Here is a 17,550-nt window from a genome sequence, read left to right on the forward strand (position 1 = left end):
CCCACCAGGCTCCCCCATCCCTGGGATTATCCAGGCAAGAACCCTGGAGTGGGTTGCCATTTCCTTCTCAATGCAGGAAAGTAAAAAGTGAAAGTGAAGTGCTCAGTTGTGTCCGGCTCTTCGCGACCCCATGGACTGCAGCCCACCAGGATCCTCCATCCATGGGATTTTCCAGGCAAGAATACTGGTGTAGGGTGCCACTGCCTTCTCTTCAAACACTTTACACCACCAAGATGATAAAAAATTTCTTGATGTTAATGAACTTAATACTTTGACATACATGTTACACACATTAGGCTTCTTCCCTTCTTTTAATAATTCAGTTGTTTCAAACGAGGAAAAAGTTATAAATTATGCTTAAAATATCTGTTGTGTGTTTCAGCAGTAGGTCTCCTAAGATATTAAAAAATGCTTATTTATTCAGAGAAACATTTCATAGTGCTCGTTCTACTATGAAAGTTTTTCAAAATAAAAATTTTTGCATATTTTTTCCAGGAACTTCAGCAGAGGGATGTGCTTTTTTGTTTTATAAGCATTTACTCCCACATGTTTATCCTCGCTTTCTTAATTAGATTGCAATATCTTTTACTGATCAGTTACATTTTATGGAAGGAGCTCAGAGCCCAGGAGCCAGCCCAGTTACTATGGCTTGGACTGATGTACTGGCCAACATCCAAGGCCTCTGAGAGTCATTCCCTCATCTTCTATTAGAATTTAATTGACGTTCTTATTGGCCTTCCCAAGTACCTCTATCTAAGGCATTTAAGTCAAGAAAGAACATTGTGAGCATGAAATTTGGGCTCCCTTTACCATGTTCCCAGAATGGGAACAGTTTCTTAATTCTATTGTTTGTTGCTCTTAGCACCTGTCGAGGAACTTCCAAACAAGTATATATCACGTCCTTTCTCTGTAGCCTAGTTGCTATGGTATTTTCTGAATCATTTTTTGATTAGCTTTCTTCATAAATCACGTAATGTAGCATCATTGCAGAAGAAATAGTAAGAATGTGAGTGTGATGCCTCTGATGAAAGGCTTGCTGGGCATCCTAATGTGAAAGCTGGACATCAGGCAGGCCACTCACTGAAACCAGAGAGGAGAATAAATTTCTTTAAGTGACGAATGAAAGGCATCACTTGTGTGGGGAGGTATGGATTTTTAGAGGCCAGATTAGAGCTATGTGCTTTTTAATATTAAATTTCAAATACAGGGAGAAAAAAAGGCTAGATCTTGATTTGTAAATGATGAAAGAAGCATTAACTGCAAAATGGTTCTTTTATAACACTGTGATCGTTACAAAACTAAGTTTGAAGAACAATAATATTATATCAAACTTTTACTATTGATTTAAGTCACCTTATTTTAATTAGTTATTCTCTGGGGCTTCCCTGGTGGCTCAGATGGTCAAGATTCCATCTGTAATGTGGAAGACCTGGGTTTGTTGCCTGGATTGGAAAATCCCATGGAGAAGAGAACTGATACGCACTCCAGTCGTCTGGCCAGGAGAATTCCATAGACAGATGAGCCTGGCAGACTGCAGTCCATGGGGTCTCAAAGAGTCAGACACGATTGAGTGACTTTCATTCATTCATTTATGATCTGTTTACAACTCCAGACCAGGGGTTAGCAACCTTTTTCTATGAAAGTTCAGAGATTAAATAGTTTTTGGCTTTGCAGACTACTCAGGCTTCATCCCAAGTACTCAACTTTGCCACTGTTGGGAAAAAGCAGCCACGGACAACATGTAAACAAATGAGTGTGACCGTGTTCCAATAAAACTTTATTTATAAAAATAGATGGTTGTTCAGATTTGACCTACGGGCTGCAGTTTGCTCACTCTGACTCTAAATGAACTGATGTACTCTCTTTAGTGATGTTCTCTGCAAAATCAAAAATGGGCATTTAAGTGGTATTAATACTGAAAAGAAAGAAATTACTTCCTCATTCAACTAATACTTACAGAGTCCTTGCTGTGTGTCCAGCACAGGGTTAAGTATTAGGGAATCAGTGATGAACATGGCACATTTGCCCCAACTTCCAGGAGTTTATAGATAGAGGAAATGAATAAGTAAAGCAAATTAAAATATAAAATGTGATAAATTAGATGATATAGGTGCATATAGGGTGTTACAGGAGGAGAAGTCATAATAGCCATATATAAAGATCTTTCTGTTCTCTTCCAAGGTCTTTAAAGCAGTAGTTTATGATTTTATAAAAATCCTTTCTAAATATATAATCTGAATCTTTTAGTCTCATATTTCCTTTATCCTTACTTTCATTCTCCTCAATTTCTTCTTTTATTCAATGACTATTGTCAACACACTTTTGCTCAAGTTAGTCTGTAGAAGATGCTTCTTAAAATCAGTAGAGTGCAAAGAGATCCCTATACATCACCTAGGAGAGTCCCATACATTTCAACTGAAGATAATGAGGCTTGGAATGGCTAGATGACTTGGTCAATGCCCCATGGAAGAAGTAGAATTCAAATATGAATTTTTGGCTCTAAATCAATTATAACTCCTGTATAGTATCTTAAACTCAAAAGCAACCTCATGGCCAATAAACTAGAAAGTAAGAATGCAGTCCTTAAATTAAGAAAAGATGGTACTTGATATAAAGACTACATCAAAAATTATTTTTCCTTTTTTAAGAACTTTAAAAAGCACTTTAATCAGATTCTTTAGAAGTTCATTTGCTTCCTTGCCTAGTAGGTATTCTTGTACACTTACCACTCTAATTATAATTGAATGCAAAATTGTCCTTTTTTTCAAATACATATTCTATATTTAGGTAAATGGTTTCTAAGTAGGAGCACTCAAGGCATTCCACAGATAATTATGAACTCAAATCTGCTATTATAAAAATGTCCTCCTGGTAACATGTGAAATACAGATTTCTTGAAATTTGGGGTTTTGGTCTGGAAAGTCACACTGCTTGAAACTGCCAAGAACTTAATATATGCAAATTAACACTCTGTTCTGTGAGTTTTACTATCTATATTGTTTGTCAATTGTCCCTTTCCAATATTCATTCTACTGTTTTAGTATAAAGATAATTCTCCTTGAAATACATGGCTTGTATCTTTTTTTTAAATCATCAATCAATAAAAATGATTAGGGGGATTTCCCTGGTGTTTCAGGGTCTTCCCTGGTGACTCAGATGGTAAAGAATCTGCCTGCAATGCAGGACACTGGAGTTCAATCCCTGGGTTGGAAAGATCCCCTGGAGGAGAGTGTGGCAATCCACTCAGTGCTCTTGCTTGGAGAATCCCCATGGACAGAGGAGCCAGGCAGGGTAGAGTTCTTGGGGTTGCAAAGAGTCAGACATGAATGAGCGACTGAGCACAGCACCCTGGTGGTCCAGAGATTAAGACTTGGCCTTCAAATGAAGGTGGTGCTGGTTTGATCCCTGGTTGGGGAGTTGAGATCCCATATGCCTCTCAGCCAAAAAACAAAGCATAAAACAGAAACAATATTGTAACAAATTCGATAAAGACTTAAAAATTGTCCATATTAAAAAAAAAAAAAACCTTTTAAAAAAAGATTAGGGATTTAGGTTCTATTATAAGATCCCCTGGAGAAGGGAGTGGTTACCCACTCCAGTATTCTTGCCTGGAGAACTCCATGGACAGAGGAGCCTGGCAGGCTATAGTCCACCAGGTTGCAAAGAGTCAGACACACCTGAGCAACTAACACTTTTTGGACTACCCAGATAGCTCAGCAGTAAAGAATCTGCCTGCAGTATAGGAGATGCAGGTTCAGTCCATGGATTGGGAAGATTCCCTGGAGGAGGGCATGGCAACCCACTCCAGTGTTCTTGCCTGGAGAATCCCATGGACAGAGGAGCCTGGTGGGCTACAGTCCACGGGGTCACACCTGAAGCAGCTGAGCGCACAAGCACATAGTACTCAATAAATCCATTGAGTCAGTCAGTCAATAATGAGTGGATATCAATGGAGTGAGACACATTTTAGGCAGGAATGGATCCTGGTTTTAAGGCCTTAATATTTATACATTAGATAATAGTAAGACTTCTTTAAGAACAATATCAATATAGATATGAAAAGAATATTTGTTAGAAGACAGCAAAAATACAAATGTCTTGAACTTAAAAAATTTCACAAAAGGTAGAAAAAACCAATATTTTCATTAATCAAGAGCCTACACATCTCTAAAGCATATTTTTCTGATATATTTTGGCTGTAAATTCTTTGCCTCTTAAATGGCAATAATTTTTTAATGTTGTAGAAAAATGTGTAATATTTCCTCTAACATATTTGGTCTAAATTGTTTTAATTATTATTGATTATCAAAATATATGACATGAAAATTTAAACATAGGATTATTTGCGGTGAGAAATATTATTGGTTTATGCTGTACAAAGGCATTCTAAAAAATTGTTTTACCATATTTTTAGTAATAAAATATTTTTTATCTATATTTTACAGTTTCATTAGGTTCAGTTAATCTGTGTCTAGTACTAGGTGCTAAGATACAAGAGAGAACAGAACAGCTACTTCTCTGGAATTTACATTCTAGGGAAGAAAGGAGAATATCCAAAGAAACAAGTGCATTAAAACTAAAGGTTGAAGTTTTATCTTTTTTCATGAACAATTCTCAAAATGTGGTCATAGACCACTTTGGGGTTGCCATGAGACATTTTTAGGGGGTCCATAAGGTCACAGCTATTTCCTTAATGATACTAAGAGATTTGCCTTTTGTACTGTGTTTACATTTGCACTAATGATGCAAAGCTGTAATGGGCAAAATTTTTGGTACCTTAATATAAATCAAGGTGGTACCCAACTGTTCCGATAGCCACTGCACTCTTTACCATCACATGCACTTGCAATAAAAAGAAAAGAAAAAAGAAAGAGACTTATTGCAAATGGTTGTATCAAAAACAGTCTAAGAACAGTTGCTGCAATTAAGCACCAAATTTAAGTCAGAATTCATCTTGGCAGAGGCGTCTATAACAATCATTGTCTGTAATTGGAAGAATACTAGGCTGTGAGAAGAGAGATACATTTCCTAGTGTTCAAATCCAATGGGTAAACTTTTGTATAGGGTCAATACATAATGTTTTCAGTGATTTAGCCAAATGTGAAGAAATAATTGCATGGCTTTCATTATAGTACCCTTGGTAAAAAGCAAGAGCATTTCATAATAGGATGATTCTATGATTATCTTTCTGTGGTAATCATTCTGCAATATTTACTAATATGAGTTCATCACTTTGTACACCCTACACTTACACAAGGTTATATGTTAATTGTATCTCAGCAAAGCTGGGAGCAAAAAAGGTACAAATCCTAGGTTGAACTGTTTCTAGTGCATGGCAAGCTGAAGGTTCTGGGCCTCCTTTATCTAGGAAACAGAGTAATTGGCTACACTGCAGGTTCCCGCTTGCTATCTATATTACACATAGTAGTGTATTTATGTCAAACCTGATCTTCCAATTCATCCCACTTTCCCCTTCCCCTCTGTGTCCAGATGTCCATTCTCTATGTCTGCATCTCTGTTCCTACCCTCAAACTAGGTTCACCTGTACCATTTTTCTAGATTCCACATATGTGTGTTAATATATGACATTTCTTTTTATCTTTCTGACTTACCTTGCTCTGGATGACAGACTCTAGGTCCATCCACATCTCTACAGAGAGTTCAACTCAGTGCTCTGTGATGACCCTGATGGGTGGGATAGGGTTGGGGAGAGCGGTGGGAGGGTGGTCCAAGATAGAGGGAGTATATATATACTTCAGTTGATTCACATTGTTGTACAGCAGAAACTAACACGACATTGTAAAGCAATTATCCTCCAGTTAAAAGTAATTGGCATCAGGCTCCAGTGGGTTCCTTGATGAGCTGAATGGCGTCACTAGCCCTCTGTTCTTTCCATCTGCCTTTTCCCTCCCAATCACTCGTTCACATCCTCCATCACGTGAGCCACTTTCTCTTGGGGCATGGTAGTGGCATCACTGCAGTTCTGCTGCTTCAACAACCAGTGAAAGCTATAAATTTTTAGTAATAAATAAATAATAAAACAACAAAATATATAAATAAATATATAAAAATATATAAATAATAAAACAACAAAAAGATGAACCCATCTGTCAACTATGCACTTTAATTAATAACATTAATATAGCAACACTGGCTTATCAGTTGTAACAAATGTATCACATTAATGTAAGATGTTAATATTAGAATAAACTGGGGGAGGAGGTCTTATGAAAACTCTGTATTTCTGCTCAATAAAACTAAGACTGCTCAAAAAACAAAGGCTATTGATTTTTAAAAATAACACTAAAAACAATTATGCTCAGTCTCAAAATTCTGTCAAATGTTTCCAGGTCTTGGAAAAATATTCCAAGTTCCAGAGCCCAGTTGTATCTTTTGGTATTCCCACCGCAGAGTTTCAGATTAATCAAACAAACAAATAATAAAAGGACTTGGGAACTCTTCTTACAATATTAGATTTTAATATTTATCTCCTCAGAAAGTATCTATCTGGAGTATCATATTTTTAATGGTTGAGACATTCTATTATGGAAAGGAAAGGGAAATAGAAAAAGGTTTCTAGAGGTAATTGTCAAAAGCAGTTTGTTTGCAATTTAATGAAAAGCATATTACAAGTAATTATTTTCAATAACTGAGCTTAAGGCAGGCAAGTGATGGAGGTTTTCATTATTTCTTGTTTCTCCACACTCATAACTATACAAAAGAGATGCAATGTAACTACTGGATCTTACTGCACCCACTTTAGTTCTCTTGTCTCCTCTCCCTCTCTCACCACCTTTGTTCGTTCAGAACTTTCTCCCCCATGACCCAGCATTTAAAGAAGGATTTCTGTAAAGACTTCTAGCTGTGAATTTCAAAGTCCATTTTTGTGCTGGCTTAGATCTAAGTAATTTGATGCTTTGACTCATAGTGTGGGCATGGTGCCTAGTGGTAAAACAGAATTTAAATTGCTTTAAATTGTTTTGAATTCCTTGGCTTTTATATTTTTATGTTGCTCCTAAAGAGACCGAAACATCAAAACAACTGCTGCTCATAACAACAACAACAACAAAAATGACAATATTTGTCACATGAACGTGCAACTTTACTCAGTTGAAAACTTTGCCCATTGCTCACCAGTTCATTTATCTTTAATTTGTGCTAAAAAAGCTTTCAGCATAGATGGTCCTGGAGTGCTTGGAAGACCACTTGCTCACTTTCTATTTGTTTTACACCAGTGTTGCTGCTAGTATGCTTTACTTACACCATTTAATGAGAAGATATTGGGTTGGCCAAAAAGTTTCTTCAAGCTTTTTCATAACATCTTATGGAAAAACTCAGAAGAGCTTCTTGGCCAACCCAATATTTATTTTCAAAGGCTAGAACCTTGGAAATACATGTAGCTTGCCACCAGATAATCCCATGGACATAGAAGCCTAGCTGCATATAGTTCATGGGGTTGCAAAGAGTCGGACATGACTGAAGCGACTTAGCAGCAGCAGCAGCACACAGATATCAAAAGAAAGGAAAGTAACTTAGAAAACTGCCCAAATCTAGGTGATATTTTGAACACACACACACACACATCTTGTCTAAAAAAGAAGCAAGGAGATTTTGTAGCTCACCCCTCAATTGCATATTTACATGCATTGTCTGTATCTTCATGGAATCAAAGCCTAGAGGACTCTGATTTGGATGAAAGACTGTGGCATTTGGTTGGATAGTCACATGTTCAGAGGTTAGGTTTTTCTTTCTTTTTCTGGCCTGTCTCCTAAGTACACATGTCATTAAATCTTTCTACAGTGTTGAAATGTTAATGTGTGAATTCTCTCAGAATTCTCTAAAGGTGATGTAGTGAAACCTTTGTAAGTCCCTTAAGGATCCATCAGCCTTACACACTTGTGACATTCATAGGCAGTGCCTCCATAGGGGATGGCACTCCAGACATAAGACAACAGTAAGACAACTTCACAGAAGAAAATTTCCACAAAGGACCTGGCAGGCCAAAATCCCACTTTCATTCTCGCATAGTCCATTGTTGACTATACCTGAAAAATCATTAATAAAACTCTCATGTGCAGAGTCCATGAGTGATGCATGATTCGGGGGGCCACTGGTGAGCAACAAGAGATTTGTCATCCGCATTCATGTTTGGAAGAATAAATTCCAGTCAATGTTCAAAGCCAGACTGCAGTGTCCTCCAAGTGGCTGGAGAAATTTCTGAACCTCTAGCTGACATCATGTCTTCGTTTTTATTATAAACTAATCTTAAATTCTCTTTTTTCTTCCTTTAATATTAAAAGAAAATGTACTCTGTGGAATAACAAAAAACAACTTAGCCTCCAGGTTATGCTCTTTCCTCTCTCTCCTTCCTCATATTTTCATTCGTCTTCCATTTTTTTGGCTGTGAGGCTTGTAGAGCCCTAGTTCCCTGACCAGGGATCAAAGCCAGGCCCCTTGCAGTGGAAGCAGGGAGCCCTAACCACTGGACTGCCAGGGAAGTCCCCCATTTCCTCTTTATCTGATTATCTAGAATTCCCTTTCTTTTCAATTACTTGTTTCTTTAATGCTTTCTGTATACCTCTGTCCCAAGAGTCTTATCTTTTGTTTCTTAGGATTCTCAATCTTTCCCTTTTTAATAGTGTCTCTTAATTTAGCCTCCAAAGATGTCTTGCTTGTTAAGTCACTTCAGCAGTGTCTGACTCTTTGTGACCCCTGGACCATAACCTGCCAGGCTCCTCTGTCCGTGGGATTCCCCAGGCAAGAATACTGGAGTGGGTTGCCATTTCCTTCTCCAGGGGATCTTCCTGACCCAGGGATCAAAACCATGCCTTACATCCCCTGCATTGGCAGGCAGGTTCTTTAACACTAGTGCCACCTGGGAAGTCCAAAGACTTCTCTTTGTATTATTCCCATTGTCCTTTCCTCTTTACATTCTTTGAATTACTTTATTCATCTTTTTCACTCTGTTTGATCCCATCTCTCTGTTTCATACTTCCAGGGAAAAATCACAGTCTGTAGCAATTGACAATGACTCTGGAGAAGATTTTGGAAAGAATTCAGAACGCTTTAAAATAATTCTTCCTCTTTGACAGATGCAGCAAATGCGATACTCAATCCAGTGTTTTAGTGCAGGGAATTGGAATTTGTTCATTCCTAAATAAATTCACATATCGGCTGGAGGAGCCTCGGGAAATTTATGATGAAATAAATATTAACTGTATGAATTATGGGAAAGCCATGAAGCAAAATCTATTCAGTGAGGATGAAGATAAGCTTGAGTATGGAGAAAACCATACCAGAATTCTCAAAACTCATCTGATTCAGGAAATGGAATAGATTTTTAAATAAGCACCATAAAAGAGCCCTGTTCTCTTCCTCCTTTGTTTCCCAGTGGAGCAACAATAAGCTGGGTGTGTGTGTGTGTGTTTTCAAGGATGGGGAGCAAGCTCAGGAGGTTTTTGGCATGTGATTCTTCTAGTACCATACTCTATAACCAAAAAGTATTCAAAACTTGTTTCTTGAAATTAAACTTTTATCATTTTAGTGCGCATATGCACAGAATAGCTGATTAATTCTGAAACCTAATCTCAGTATGTGCTGAGCATTTATTTAACTGAGAAGTTGATGTCTGGTGCAGAACTGGTGGAAATGCTCCACTGTTCCTCTAATCACTAGCTTACCTCTAACTTAGCTCTTTCAGAAACTCAAAAACCCTTTTCCTCAGAAGATAGCAATCACACCTCTGACAGTCACATCACTGGCACATTTCACCAAAGGTAAATTTTCTCTTTCTTCAAGTCACACTCAGGACTCTTTCTAACTTTTAAGAAATAACAATTTCTTGCTATAGGCAGAATAACAGCCCTCCAAAGACATCCACACCTTAATTCCTGGAACCTGTAGTGTATCATGTTGTATGGCATCTGAGTGGGCCCAGTGTAACCACGAGGATCTTTATAACTGAGAAACAGAGGCAGAAGAAAAAGAAAGAATAATGTGTTGTGATGTGATGTGAGATGGATGGCTGGATGGCATCACCGACTTGATGGACATGAGTTTGAGTGAACTCCATGAGTTGATGATGGACAGGGAGGCCTGGCGTGCTGTGATTCATGGGGTCACAAAGAGTCGGACACGAATGAGTGGCTGAACTGTCTAACTCATGTGAGATAAAATGATCTTTACTGGCTGTTGCTGATGACTTTGTGTTGAATTGTGTTCCCTACCAAAATATGTAGAACTCTTAACTCCCAATGCCTCAGAATATAATCTTATGCAGAAACAGACATTTTTGAAAATGTAAACAAATTTGCTGCTGCTGCTGCTAAGTCGCTTCAGTCATGTCCGACTCTGTGCAACCCCATAGACGACAGCCCACCAGGCTCGCCTGTCCCTGGGATTCTCCAGGCAAGAACACTAGAGTGGGTTGCCATTTCCTTCTCCAATGCATGAAAGGGAAAAGTGAAAGTGAAGTTGCTCAGTCGTGTCAGACTCTTAGCGACCCCATAGATGGCAGCCCACCAGGCTCTCCCATCCCTGGGACTCTCCAGGCAAGAACACTTGCAGAGATTGCCATTTCCTTTTCCAGTGCATGAAAGTGAAAAGTGAAAGTGAAGTCGCTCAGTCATGTCTGACTCTTATGGCCTCGTGGACTGCAGCCTACCAGGCTCCTCCATCCATGGGATTTTCCAGGCAAGAGTACAGGAGTGGGGTGCCAGTGCCTTCTCCAATAAACAGGTTTAAATGAAGTCTAATCCAATGTCACTGATGTATTTATAAAAAAGTGCAAATTGGGACACAGAAAGACATGCACAGATGGAAGACTATGTCAAGAAACATAGAGATATCACCATGTGAAGGTAGAAGGTTGGAATGATGCATACACAAGCCAAGAAATGCCAAAAATTGCCAACAAGTCATCAGAAGTCAAGAAGTGGCATGGAACTGATTCTGTCTCACAACCCTCAGAAGGAATCAACCCTGCCAACATGTTGACTTTGGACTTCTAGCCTCCAGAACTGTGAGACAATAAATTTCTGTGAATTTAAGCCACTCATATGATACTTCTCTAGAGCAGACCTAGGAAACTAATACACTGGCTTTCAAGAGGGAAGGGAGCTGGAGCCAGTAGTCAATGAATGTGAGCCAGTCTCTAGAAGCTGGGAAAGGCAAGGAAATGGATTCTCCTCTATGGTGTGCAGAAAAGAAGACAGTCCTGATAATGCCTTGACTTCAGCTTTATGTTATTAACTGAATGTTTGTGTTACTCCTAGGTATGTATGTTGAAGTTCCAAATTACCATGTGACTGTGTTCAGCAACAGGGTCTGTAGGGAGAAAACAAATGTTAAAGGAGGTCATCAGAGTGGGGCTGGAGACCTTGGACCTTTATGAGAAAAAGGGATAGCAGAGTGCTCTGTGTTGCCATGTGAGAACACACAGAGAAGTTGGTCACTTGCAAGTTAAGTCAAGAAGAGAGTGCTCACCAGGAATCAAATTGATCAGAACCTTGATCTTGGGCTTCCCAGCCTCCAGAGCTGTGAAAAAATACATTTCTATTGTTTGAGCCTTAGAATCTATGATATGCTATTCGGACAGCCCAATCTGACTGGGATACCTAGTGAGACCCATATTGGATTTCTGACCTCCAGAAAGGTAAGATCTAAAATTGGTATTGCTGTGAGCACTTAATTATGGTAATTTGTTATGGCAGCAATGAGACATGTATCCTTACCATGTTGATAAATTTCTAGTGATGTCTTGGCTACTATATAGATTGGCATCAGGACAAGAGCTGTGTTAGTTCATCTTTTAATTGGCTTACAACACAGTCTGCTTATTTAACTTATATGCAGAGTACCTCATGCAAAATGCTGGGCTGGATGAATCACAAGCTGGAAACAAGATTGTCAGGTGAAATATCAACAATCTTAAATATGCAGATGATATTGCTCTAATGGCAGAAAGTGAAGAGTAACTAAAGAGTCTCTTGATGAGGGTGAAAGAGAAGAATGAAAAAGTTGGCTTAAAACTTAACTTCAAACTTCAAAAAACTAAGATTGTGGCATTTGGTCCCATAACATCACAGCAAATAGATGGGAAAACAATGGAAATGGTGACAGACTTTATTTTCTTGGGCTCCAAAATCACTTCTGATGGTGACTGCAGCCATCAAATTAAAAGTCACTTGGTCCTTGGAAGGAAAGCCATGACCAACCTTAAAAGCAGAGACATCACTTTGCCAACCAAGGTCCATATAGTTAAAACTATGATTTTTCCAGTAGTTAGCTGTGGATATGAGAGTTGGGCCATAAAGAAGACTGAGCACCAAAGAATTAATGCTTTCGAACTGTGGTACTGGAGAAGACTCTTGACAGTCCCTTGGACAGCAAAGAGATCAAATTAGTTAATCCTAAAGGAAATCAACACTGAATACTCATTGGAAGGACTGATGCTGAAGCTGAAACTCTGATATTTTGGCCTTCTGATAACAAGAGCTGACTCAATGGAAAAGACCTTGATGCTGGGAAAGATTGAGAGCAAGAAGAGAAGGAAGTGCCAGAGTATGAAATAGTTGGATGGCATCACTGATTCAATGGACATGAGTTTGAGCACACTCAGGGAGACCATGAAGGAAGGCCTGGCATATTTCAGCCCATGGGGTCACATGGAGTTGGACCTGACTTAGTGACTAAACAATAACACCACAATCTAGTTAGAGTACAATATTGATCTTAGATCAGAAATTCAGCAATAGGAGTGTTGATCAAGAATTACAAACATAATGGCATGCAGTTTAAGGCATAGCATCATGTAACCACTATTGCCTTCATGTTACAAGTCTGGGTTTTACTAATTTTGCTTTAAAATATATACTTTCAAAAAGACAGCTGTGAAATAGTCTCCTTACTAGAAGAACCTGCTGATTTAATAACTGAAAAATCTATGAATTCGATGTTTCAGAAAAAAAAAAAGTCAGATGATTTGGTGAATTATCGCTATTTGTGCAACATTTCACACATATAATTTTATCAGAAGGCTATAAATTTTTTTCTGATGTCTCAGAAGTATGCATAAAGCATAGAATTAGCATTTTGAAGAAGACCAAGGTAGGCAGTAGGGTTTCCCTGGTGGCTCAGTGGTTTAGAATCTGCCTGCCAATGCAAGAGACATGGGTTCAATCTCTGGATCAGGAAGGTTACCTGGAGAAGGAAGTGGCAACCACTCCAGTGTTATTGCTTGGGAAATCCCATGGACAGAGGAGCCTGGCAGGCAACAGTTTATGGGTTTCAGAAGTCAGACACAACTGAAGTGACTGAGGATGCATGCATGCAAAATAATGTGAACCAAAGTACATTTTAACACCAGCTAATAGTTTTAGAGTATCCAGTAAACCCAAAACTATGCACTCCTTGGATTCAAAATTTGTAAACTCAGAAAGTGTTTGGGGTGGGCTTCCCTAGGTTTCTTCCAGTTCTACCGTGTAATAACTGAGAAGTTTTGAGCAAATTTATAACTCCTCTGTAATGTTAACATCTTTAAATTTATAAGTGAAATAACTTTTCATTTTTATATTTTAATCTCAGTAAATTTATATCTATGTAAAATATTTATTTATGTTGTGTGGTTTCAGTTCAGTCGCTCACTCATGTCCGACTCTTTGCGACCCATGAATCGCAGCATGCCAGGCCTCCCTGTCCATCACCAACTCCCGGAGTTCACTCAGACTCACGTCCATCGTGTCAGTGATGCCATCCAGCCATCTCATCCTCTGTCATCCCCTTCTCCTCCTGCCCCCAATCCCTCCCAATATCAGAGTCTTTTCTAGTGAGTCAACTCTTTGCATGAGGTGGCCAAAGTACTGGAGTTTCAGCTTTAGCATCATTCCTTCCAAAGAAATCCCAGGGCTGATCTCCTTCAGAATGGACTGGTTAGATCTCCTTGCAGTCCAAGGGACTCTCAAGAGTCTTCTCCAACACCACAGTTCAAAAGCACGAATTCTTTGGTGCTCAGCCTTCTTCACAGTCCAGCTCTCACATCCATACATGACCACAGAAAAAACCATAGCCTTGACTAGACGGACCTTTGTTGGCAAAGTAATGTCTCTGCTTTTGAATATGCTATCTAGGTTGGTCATAACTTTCCTTCCAAGGAGTAAGCATCTTTTAATTTCATGGCTGCAGTTACCATCTGCAGTGATTTTGGACCCCCCCCCCCAAAATAAAGTCTGACACTGTTTCCACTGTTTCCCCATCTATTTGCCATGAAGTTATGGGACCGGATGCCATGATCTTTGTTTTCTGAATGTTGAGCTTTAAGCCAACTTTTTCACTCTCCGCTTTCACTTTCATCAAGAGGCTCTTTAATTCCTCTTCACTTTCTGCCATAAGGGTGGTGTCATCTGCATATCTGAGGTTATTGATATTTCTCCCGGCAATCTTGATTCCAGCTTGTGTTTCTTCCAGTCCAGCATTTCTCATGATGTACTCTGCATATAAGTTAAATAAACAGGGTGACAATATACAGCCTTGACGTACTCCTTTTCCTATTTGGAACCAGTCTGTTGTTCCACGTCCAGTTCTAACTCTTGCTTCCTGACCTGCATACAGGTTTGTCAAGAGGCAGGACAGGTGGTCTGGTATTCCCATCTCTTGAAGAATTTTCCACAGGTTATTGTGATCCACACAGTCAAAGGCTTTGGCATAGTCAAGAAAGCAGAAATAGATGTTTTTCTGGAACTCTCTTGCTTTTTCCATGATCCAGCGGATGTTGGCAATTTGATCTCTGGTTCCTCTGCCTTTTCTAAAACCAGCTTGAACATCAGGAAGTTCATGGTTCACATATTGCTGAAGCCTGGCTTGAAGAATTTTGAGCATTACTTTACTAGCATGTGAGATGAGTGCAATTGTGCGGTAGTTTGAGCATTCTTTGGCATTGCCTTTCTTTGGGATTGGAATGAAAACTGACCTTTTCCAGTCCTGTGGCCACTGCTGAGTTTTCTAAAACTAAGTCATGCCCGTGGGGCAACCTAAGATGGGCGGGTCATGGTGGAGAGATCTGACAGAATGTGGTCCACTGGAGAAGGGAATGGCAAACCACTTCAAGTATTCTCACCTTGAGAATCCTTGAACAGTATGAAAAGGCAAAATGATAGGATACTGAAAGAGGAACTCCCCAGGTCAGTAGGTGCCCAATATGCTACTGGAGATGAGTGGAGAAATAACTCCAGAAAGAATGAAGGGATGGAGCCAAAGCAAAAACAATACCCAGCTGTGGATGTGACCAGTGATAGAAGCAAGGTCTGATGCTGTAAAGAGAAATATTGCATAGGAACCTGGAATGTCAGGTCCATGAATCAAGGCAAATGGGAAGTGATCAAACAAGAGATGGCAAGAGTGAATGTCAACATTTTAGGAATCAGCGAACTAAAATGGACTGGAATGGGTGAATTTAACTCAGATGACCATTATATCTACTACTGCGGGCAGGAATCCCTTAGAAGAAATGGAGTAGCCATGATGGTCAACAAAAGAGTCCGAAATGCAGTACTTGGATGCAATCTCAAAAATGACAGAATGATCTCTGTTCGTTTCCAAGGCAAACCATTCAATATCACAGTAATCCAAGTCTATGCCCCAACCAGTAATGCTGAAGAAGCTGAAGTTGAATGGTTCTATGAAGACCTACAAGACCTTTTAGAACTAACACCCAAAAAAGATGTCCTTTTCATTATAGGGGACCAGAATGCAAAAGTAGGAAGTCAAGAAACACCTGGAGTAACAGGCAAATTTGGCCTTGGAATACGGAATGAAGCAGGGCAAAGGCTAATAGAGTTTTGACAAGAAAATGCACTGGTCATAGCAAACACCCTTTTCCAACAAAACAAGAGAAGACTCTACACATGGACATCACCAGATGGTCAACACCAAAATCAGATTGATTATATTCTTTGCAGCCAAAGATGGTGAGGCTCTATACAGTCAACAAAAACAAGACCAGGAGCTGACTGTGGCTCAGATCATGAACTCCTTATTGCCAAATTCAGACTTAAATTGAAGAAAGTAGGGAAAACCACTAGACCATTCAGGTATGACCTAAATCAAATCCCTTATGATTATACAGTGGAAGTGAGAAATAGATTTAAGGGCCTAGATCTGATAGATAGAGTGCCTGATGAACTATGGACTCAGGTTCATGACATTGTACAGGAGACAGGGATCAAGACCATCCCCATGGAAAAGAAATGCAAAAAAGCAAAATGGCTGTCTGTGGAGGCCTTACAAATATTGTGAAAAGCAGAGAAGCGAAAAGCAAAGGAGAAAAGGAAAGATATAAGCATCTGAATGCAGAGTTCCAAAGAATAGCAAGAAGAGGTTTACCTATGTACAATCAGTACCTTGCTATCACAGAATTAGCTCTTTATGGAGTATTATTTAGCTCTTTTTCAACTTTTAGGACATCTCTCAAGTTATCTGCCCTAATATATCTAGTCAGATGTTACTATTATTTCCAATTCCCTTTGACTACTATTGATTTGTATCCTATTAAACCAATAATCTCATAATTTCTTACATTATAGTGAGTTTATACATCTGTATTTCTCATTAGATTCATAACTACTTGGGGTGAGGGATGGATGGCAAGAAGTTATCTTTTATCTAACTTTATGTTTCTACAATACTTGCACAGCTATCTCAAATCCTAGAATATACAAAACATTTAATAAAATCTGCTCAATGAATAGCCACTAGCCTCATTTAAGACATTTCTCTTCTTCTGTGTGCTTGACTCATAAATTACAGAATAGATGTGTTCTTTAATAGGATAGAAGTGAACTAAACATGCTGGCAAATTAAATGTATAGAGAAAAAAATTTATGAAGGAGTTAGAATAATACATTTGCTATTGAAAATGCATTAAATCCTAATTATTATATATTTCCATGGTGAAATGAAGAAAAGCACGGAGTAGAAGTTATAAAGTCAGGACCTAATACTGCTCCCCAACTGTTTGTCTCTATTACTTGGAAAAAGTTGATAAAACATATTGGGCCTTCTTTTTTTATCTACAAAATGATATTGAATGCTTTCTAAAATCCTTAAGAATTCTTCAGTTGCTACCATTTTTGACTTTGACTATTTATATAGGTAAAACTAAAGTATCCTGATCTAAAGGATTCAGAAGAAACAGTACATCCAGGAAGCTCTGTGATAAAATGGTAGCATTTTCCAGGTCCCACTTTAAACTTCTGGATCTACATTGTCATGAGATTTCCACTTGGCACAGTGGTAAAGAATATGCCTGCTAATGCAAGAGACACAGGAGTTGTGAGTTCCCGACATCCCCTGGAGTAGGAAGTGATATCCCATTCCAGTATTTTTGCCTGCGAAATCCCTTGGACAGAGGAGACTGATGACTACAGCCCATGGAATCCCGAAGAATCAGACACAGCTAAGCATACACACACACACACACACACACACACACACTTTGTCATCCAGAGGGATAGCTGCAAGTGATGACATCTGAACGTGCAAGGGCCATCCATGTCT

This window comes from Bubalus bubalis, chromosome 13, assembly GCF_019923935.1.
Source record: "Bubalus bubalis isolate 160015118507 breed Murrah chromosome 13, NDDB_SH_1, whole genome shotgun sequence".
Classification (NCBI taxonomy): Eukaryota; Metazoa; Chordata; class Mammalia; order Artiodactyla; family Bovidae; genus Bubalus; species Bubalus bubalis.